We start from the raw sequence: 7,687 nt of genomic DNA on the forward strand, positions 1-7,687 counted from the left end.
AGCCTTGAAGAATGAGAGGTTTTGCATGTACAGAAGAGGGCTTTTTGGGTGCAGGGCCCAGCATGAACACACCTGATGGAGCTGGGAATAGGGAGCATTTTGGAGCCTCATTGGCTCAGCTCAAAAGGAAGCAAGCCCCCCGCAAATTTCCACTTGGTTTCTCCAGGGTAAGATTTTGCTTTCATGCCCCCAACCCATCATGAGGTTTTTGAGTCTCTCCTGCTCGACTGTGGGGGGCTGTTGGATGGTGGGTGTCTGTAGTTGATGGGTCACTCAGGGTCCACAGCTGACGTCAGGTTGGCCAGAGTCCCTTGCTGTCAGGGCTGCAGGACTCCTGCTGTGGACTCGGCTCCCTCCCCATCTCTCCTCTGTCCCCTCCACCTGCACCCGCTGTAGCTCCAGAGTTTCACCTGGGAGCAGCGGGAGCTCCTATTAATAGACACCCAAAGACTGCCTACAAAGCGGGACACCTGGGTTTGATCCCTGGGTTGGGAAGATCTCCTGGTGAAGGGAATGGCCACCCACTCCAATATTCTTGCCTGGAGAATTTCATGAACAGAAGCTACAGTCCATGGGGTCGCAAAGAGTCAGATACGACTGAGTGACTACATACAGTAAGAGGTGGAATTAGGTATGTGGATCTCTTGTGAAATAAATTATGTAGTGTTTCAAAGAGAAAAGAAATTCCTGCAGGCTTGCCTGGTCTGGAGCACTGTACACAGCACTTTCTGTCTTTATGGATTTATCTATTCTGGATGTTTCAGATAAATGGAATCAGCATATACTGTCTTTTAGGACCATCACATAGCCTTTATCCATGTATGTTCTGGAGTTGATTCTTATAGACTGTGTGTCAATGGACAACTCACTTACCATCTCTGTGCCTCATTGTGTTCACTTGTAAAATGGGGATTGAAGTAGTGAAACCTGCCTGTTAGCATGTGGAGAAGATTTTGAACGGTGGATCGGGGAGGGCCTGGTGAGTTGAGGACAGTCCCTGGCACAGGGGGAATGTACCCAGAGCCGGCGCTTGACCCCTGGGTGTCCTAACTCATTGTGCTCCCGGTGGAGGGAGGGTGGGGCTGAGCACGTGCTGCAGGGCGATCACAGGGTAGCCAGGGATGAGGCTGGCCCTCCCCCATGGGGGGACGCTGGAAGCCTTGGGGCACTGGGAGGCCCATGGCTCGCCCTGCACGTTCCTTTAGGGGTCCCTCTTGAGGTGATGGCAGTGGGTGGGTGACTGCAGAGGCACAGCATGCTGACTCTCGGGGAATTTTCTGCCCACAGAGGAGGGAAAAATGCACCTCTCTAAGAGGGGACAATCAGAGGCCAGGCAGGCCCAGTGGGAGGAACAGAACTCAGGCTGTAGGTTTTCTCTGTGGGGCTTGCAGCCTCGCCACAAACAACACAGACACAGCGTGACTAGCATCATGGCCCCCTGTGTGCTGGCAGGCGGTGGGGCTGAGGTCACTCCCAAAAGGCTCCTTAGCTGGTTGGTCCAAGGGCCTGGTCCCTGTTACCTGCAGTGCTAGGCCTGTGAGGGGCTCCAAGAGCCACCTTAAGCTGCAGAAGGCTTTACGGGCTGATTCTTTGGAGGTTCTTGTGAATCTGTGCTCACCTGCCCACCCTCCATGCTGCAAACCAGCTGCCACCCCAGGCCTTTGCACACAAGTGTCCACAGTCTCCCTAGACTCCCAAGGAGAAGACGGAATGTTCTCAGAGCCCCCAAATATCACACAAGTGTCCACAGTCTTGTCTTTCTACACCCGCCAGGAGAGAGGGCAGATTCTCAGAGCCCCCAAATGTCCAGAAATATGGACAGGTGAGTTCCAGATCTACTGAATCAGAAACTCTGGGGTGGGGTCTGGCAATCTGGGTCTCAATAGACCTTCCAGGTGACCACTGAATAGGGGTTTATTTGCCTCTCTGGGGCAGAGAACCCCCCTGCTACCTGGGCTAAGGCCCAGGACCCAGTGGGTGTTTATGACCGGGCCAGGGGTCGGGGGATCCCATACCAGGGTTTGAGGACAGCACCCTGCAGCAGGCTGAGCTCCAGGGAGATGAAGAGAAGAGGGCAGGAGCCTCTTCTGCTCCTCTTCTGTTCAGGGTGGTGACCATAACACCTGCTGACATCACAATGCCCATTTACTCTGGCCGCAGGCTCCTGGACCACCTGGGGCAGTGGAGAGAGGATGGCTGGCGGCCATGAGTAGAGGACCAACGGGGAAGTAGAGTCAAGGACACGGGGACATTTGGGGGCGAAAATAAGCCCCGGGAGGGAGAGTCACCAGGCTCCTGAAGGTAGCATGGAGAAGCACAGAAACCTCTCAGGTAACTTGGGGGTAGGTCCTGTCTTGCCTTGGAGCACCAGATGTTCCAGAGAGAACAGTCAGGGATGAATGTGGAGAAAGGCCAGCCTGTCACAGTAGCAGGAGCCCTTTTGCTGGACGTCGGAGCCTCGGTCTTCCTCCTTCCATGCCATCCACCCCTGGACTCTAACTCTACTGAGGTCTGGATTAACTTTGCAGGAACTTAGGCCTGTCTTTTAAAATGGTCAGGTGACTCCACAAGGCAGCCAGGGCAACAAGTCTAAGAAACCAAAACAAACACACGAAATACACCCGTTTCCTCCCTAGGGGTGGGGGACGGGGCTCCTATCACGTTCCCTCCCCACCCACCAGGAGCTCAGCACCCAGGACATGCTACACCGGGATTGGGGGAGGCCTTGACGGTTAAGGACCTATAGGAACCCGGAGGGGAGAAGGTCGTGACAGCCACACAGACAGCAGGTTTTAGAAAAAGTGATGATGAATATTCCAGTTGCTTATTGAAGAATAATAAAGAACAGGAGGAAAAAGGGTGAGTACGTAAACACAGCAGTCCATAAGCTTTCTGATCAGCATGGACACAGTGTGGATGGGGGAGGGGAAGAGGGAGGTGGGGCTGGGTTCAAACCCGGGCCCCCAGAGGCTACCGTCTGTGCCAGCAGCTTCGGTTTTGCATGTGCTCGAGGTGTGAGGAGCTGCTGTGGGAGAAGCAGGAAGGGAGGGGCAAGGATGAGGGGGCCAGAGTCCTGGGTTCAGTTCAGACTGCCCCATGTCCGGGAGAGGGTCACTGGCCAGCCTAGGGTCAGGGAGCTGGTCCTGTCCACTTCACCTGCTGCGTTCCAAGGTCACAGTCTTCCTTCAGGCCTCCAACCAGCACTTCCCTCCTTCCTTTTCAGCTGAGTTAGTTCGGGGTGTTTTCTGAGTGCTCCCAGCTGGGACCTGTGCAGGGTACAGGGACGCTTCCTCCCTAGTAATGAATGGTCAGGCCCACATGGCCTGGGTTGGAATGCAGGACAGCCATTCCGGTGTCTTCTCTTTGCCCTCCTGGTGCTGCCATGAGGGGTCTGGAGCCCTGGGATCCCTCCTCCTCCCCTAGTCAGAGCAGGGGGCCCTCGGTTGTTGTATTGGAATGGGTTAGTGTGTGTGTGTCTTTGTGTCTGTGTGGGCATGTGTGTATATGTGCTTGTGTGTGTGTTGGGGGCTTCCCAGGTGGCTCAGTGGTAAAGAATCCACCTGCCAATACAGGAGACTCAGGAGATGTGAGTTTGATCTCTGGGTTGGGGAAATTCCCTGGAAGAGGAAATGGCAACCCGCTCCAGTATTCTTGCCTGGAGAATTCCATGGACAGAAGAGCCTGGTGGACTATAGTCCATGGGGTCACAAGAATCAGACATGACTGAGCGTGCACATGTATTTATGTCTGTGTGTGCATTTCTGTTGTCTCTATGTACTTGTGTGTGTCTGGTGGACTCCAGTCGCCCATGGACATGGTTGAGCATGCACACGTGCATGGGTGTATGTATTCGTGTCTGTGTGTGCATCTGTTGCCTCTACGTATTTGTGTGTGTCGGTGTATGTCTGGGTGTGCATGTCTGTATTTCTGTGTGTGTGCCTGTGTGTACATGTTCGTGTGCATTTGTGTATATCTGTGTTCCTATGTGCATATGTGTTTCTGTGTGCGTCGGTGTATATGTGTGTGTGTGCACACATGGGCCCAACCCCTGCACTTTCGAGCCCCTCCATGGCCGTGCCCCCTGTCCTTCCCCGTCAGCCTGTCAGTGGGGCCGTGGGGCTTGGTGGATGGGCGCCAGGCAGCTGGGCCTGGGGGAGTGAGGAAGGAATAGCAGCTGGTACAGGCCACTCCCTGGGGAGTTTTGGCAGAAGAAGGAGGAAAATAGAAGTCAGAGAAGCTTGGGGTCAAGGGAAGAATTTTCTAGAGGAGGGGAGACTTGGGAACGTTTGAAGCAGAGAGGGAGGGACATTTGGAAAATGCTGGTGATGGGGGCGAGGAGTGAGGCCAATGGGCGGGGTGGGCGGAAGGGGCCGAGCGTGGACAGTGGACGTCAGCACTGCTGCGGTCTGTCTCGGGCCAGTTGCCATGCGCCCAGATTGCTCACACCCCCAGCATCCATGCTGTCGATGTCCCCAGTGGGCGCTGACCAGCAAAGGGCGCAGAGAGAGGATGCCAAACACCATGCCCAGGCCGGGAGCTGGTCTCTGCCTTTAACAGGCTCAGCATCTCCTGGGACAAAGACGTATCAGTCTCCCGCGCCTGAGGGCTTGCCTGGCGCATGGGTCTTCACTTCTCTGCCACCCTTACCCTCACCCCTGCCCCACCCCCACCCCACCCTCTCTTCACTAGAGAAAAATGAGGCCAAGTGAGGTTGGTAATTTGCCCAAAGTCACACAGCTGGCAAAAAACAGAACTAGGACAGGAACCCAGTGCCCTCTGACCCGTGTTCGCACTCTGGGCGAGTGTAGAGCACTGGGTTCCCAGCCCCTCTGGCAACCCTGACTCTGTTGCTTGCTTGACCTCCTATCATTTTGCCCACTCCTGGCGTGGCCCTTCACTGTCCAGACCTCAGCCAGTCCATGTGCCAGTTCTGACTTTCCCACCAACTACTGACCCCTGTTTTTTCTCCAGGACCTCAGGACCTTCTTCTCCCAGTTCCCGTTTTCCTCAGGCCACCAGGTCTCTGGTGATGGGACAGACAGGTGTGCGGGAAGTCAGGCTCTGAGGAGGGGGCTGATAACAGGGCATTTCCAGCCGGATGGGTCAGTGTCAGGTCTGATGGCACCTGGTAAACTGCATGGTGGGCAGTCTGCTGCAGAGAGAAGATGGGAAGTTGCTTCCTCAGCTCATGGAGGCTGGTGCTGCAGGGAAAATGCCCAGAAATCAACAGAAAGGAAGGAAAAGTTTGCCAAGTTGCTGTGAGGAATGCTCACGAGAAGACTCTTGAGAGTCCCTGGGACTGCAAGGAGATCAAACAAGTTCATCCTAAAGGAAATCAACTCTGAATAGTCTTTGGAAGGACTGATGCTGAAGCTGAAGCTCCAATATTTTGGCCACCTGATGTGAAAAGCCAACTCATTGGAAAAGACCCTGATGCTGGGAAAGACTGAGGGCAAGAGGAGAAGGGGGCAATAGAGGATGAGATGGTTGGATGGCATCACTGACTCAATGATGAATTTGAGCAAGCTCTGGGAGATTCTGAAGGACAGGGAGGCCTGACGCACTGCAGTCCACAGGGTCACAGTCAGACTTGACTGAGCGACTGAACAACAACAAGCGAGTGTCTGGTCTAGGTTAGGCATCAGGAATGTGCAGCAGGTCAGGCCAGCAGCCTGGGAAATACTTGGCCCGTTTTGGTTTTCATTTTTCATTGTTTATTTCTAACAAATGTTTATTTCACCGTTGTAATTCTTCAAGTTTTTAGGAACATGCCAGAGAATGACTTTGTTCTGGTTTTTAGACTCTTGACTTTTGGTCGCAGAGAGACAGAAGCCAATTAGCTAATCACAGTCATGGGCTGTCAGCCAGGGCTTCTTGGAGGGGCCACCTGCAGGATGTCTCCAGCCTGTATTGTTCTCCAGCCACCCTGGAACCATCATTTCACTCTTGCTCATCGAGACCCTGACCCTCCCTGACTCTGTAGCCCACTGGTTTTTCCACCACATCTGATCCTTTTTTTCTTCTTCCCAACTTCTTCAAACCAAGTCTCCTCTCTGACGCTAAAGAGAATCCCCTCTCCATATCTAGATGCACCCCCAGCTGGTGGCCCTACAGTGGTGCTGACAGTGGGGGATGTAAGGGTCCCCCTGACTCGGCTCCACAGTCTCTCATCTCTCTTTTCACTTCCAAGTTTTGGTCCATTCCTGCCCACACTCTTGGCTCCCTTTTCTGGCCCCTACCATCCTTACATCCTTAAAACATTTTACATTAGTATGTGGTCTGCTGAGTTGCTTCAGTCATGGACCCTTTGTGACCCCATAGACTGTAACCTGCCAGGCTCCTCTGTCCATGGGATTCTCCAGACAAAAATACTGGAGTGGGTTGCCATGCCTTTCTCCACGGGATCTTCCCAGCCGAGAGATTGAACCTACATCTCTTGAGGCTCCTGCATTTACAGGTGGGTTCTTTACCACTAGTGCCACCTGGGAAGCCCCTTTACATTAATACACTTTACAATCAGCTTGTGAGTTTCTATAGACACTTTCAACTTGGTTGAGGTGACGTTGAATCTACAGCCCAAAGTAGGAGAACTGATATTTTTACGGTGAACATGGCATTTCTTTCCATTTATTCAGACTTCTAAACTAACACCCCCAAAAGATGTCCTTTTCATTATAGGGGCCTGGAAAGCAAAAGTAGGAAGTTAAGAAACACCTGGAGTAACAGGCAAATTTGGCCTTGGAGTGCAGAATGAAGCAGGGCAAAGGCTAATAGAGTTTTGCCAAGAGAACGCACTGGTTATAGCAAACACCCTCTTCCAACAACACAAGAGAAGACTCTACACATGGACATCACCAGATGGTCAATACAGAAATCAGATTGATTATATTCTTTGCAGCCAAAAATGGAGAAGCTCTATACAGTCAGCAAAAATAAAACCGAAGCTGTCTATGGCTCAGATCATGAACTCCTTATTGCCAAATTCAGACTTAAATTTAAGAAAGTATGGAAAACCACTAGACCATTCAGGTATAACCTAAATCAAATCCCTTATAATTACACAGTGAAGTGAGAAATAGATTTAAGGGATTAGATCTGACAGAGTGCTCGAAGAACTATGGACAGAGGTTTGTGACATTGTACAGGAGACAGGAATCAAGACCATCCCCAAGAAAAAGAAATGCAAAAAAGCAAAATGGCTGTCTGAGGAGGCCTTACAAGTAGCTGTGAAAAGAAGAGAAGCAAAAAGCAAAAGAGAAAAGGAAAGATACACCCATTTGAAGCAGAGTCCCAAAGAATAGGAAGGAGAGATAAGAAAGCCTTCTTCAATGATCAGTGCAAAGAAATAGAGAAAAACAATAGAATGGGAAAGACTAGAGATCTCTTCAAGAAAATTAGAGATACCAAGGGAACATTTCATGCAAAGATGGGCTCAATAAAGGACAGAAATGGTATGGAGCTCATGGAAGCAGAAGATATTAAGAAGAGGTGGCAAGAATACACAGAAGAACTATACAAAAAAGATTTTCATGACCCACATAATCACGATGGTGTGATCACCCACCTAGAGCCAGACATCCTGGAATCTGAAGTCAAGTGGGCCTTAGGAAGCATCGCTACAAACAAAGCTAGTGGAAGTGATGGAATTCCAGTTGAGCTATTTCAAATCCTAAAAGATGATGCTGTG

General features: G+C 51.6%; 1 protein-coding gene across 2 annotated transcripts in view; it reads left to right on the forward strand.

Moving 5' to 3' along the window:
* Nucleotides 1–2,428: 2,428 nt before the first annotated feature.
* The window catches only part of CDRT4 (CMT1A duplicated region transcript 4), a 23,348-nt gene continuing 18,089 nt past the window's right edge, over nt 2,429–7,687 (forward strand). For both annotated transcript variants that reach the window (XM_010842983.1, XM_010842982.1), the window contains exon 1: nt 2,429–2,859. The gene's annotated coding sequence lies outside the window, so the exon portion shown is untranslated. The remainder of the gene's footprint in view (nt 2,860–7,687) is intronic.

The sequence above is a fragment of the Bison bison genome, unplaced genomic scaffold (genome assembly GCF_000754665.1).
Source record: "Bison bison bison isolate TAMUID 2011002044 unplaced genomic scaffold, Bison_UMD1.0 scf7180017864180, whole genome shotgun sequence".
Taxonomy (NCBI): Eukaryota; Metazoa; Chordata; class Mammalia; order Artiodactyla; family Bovidae; genus Bison; species Bison bison.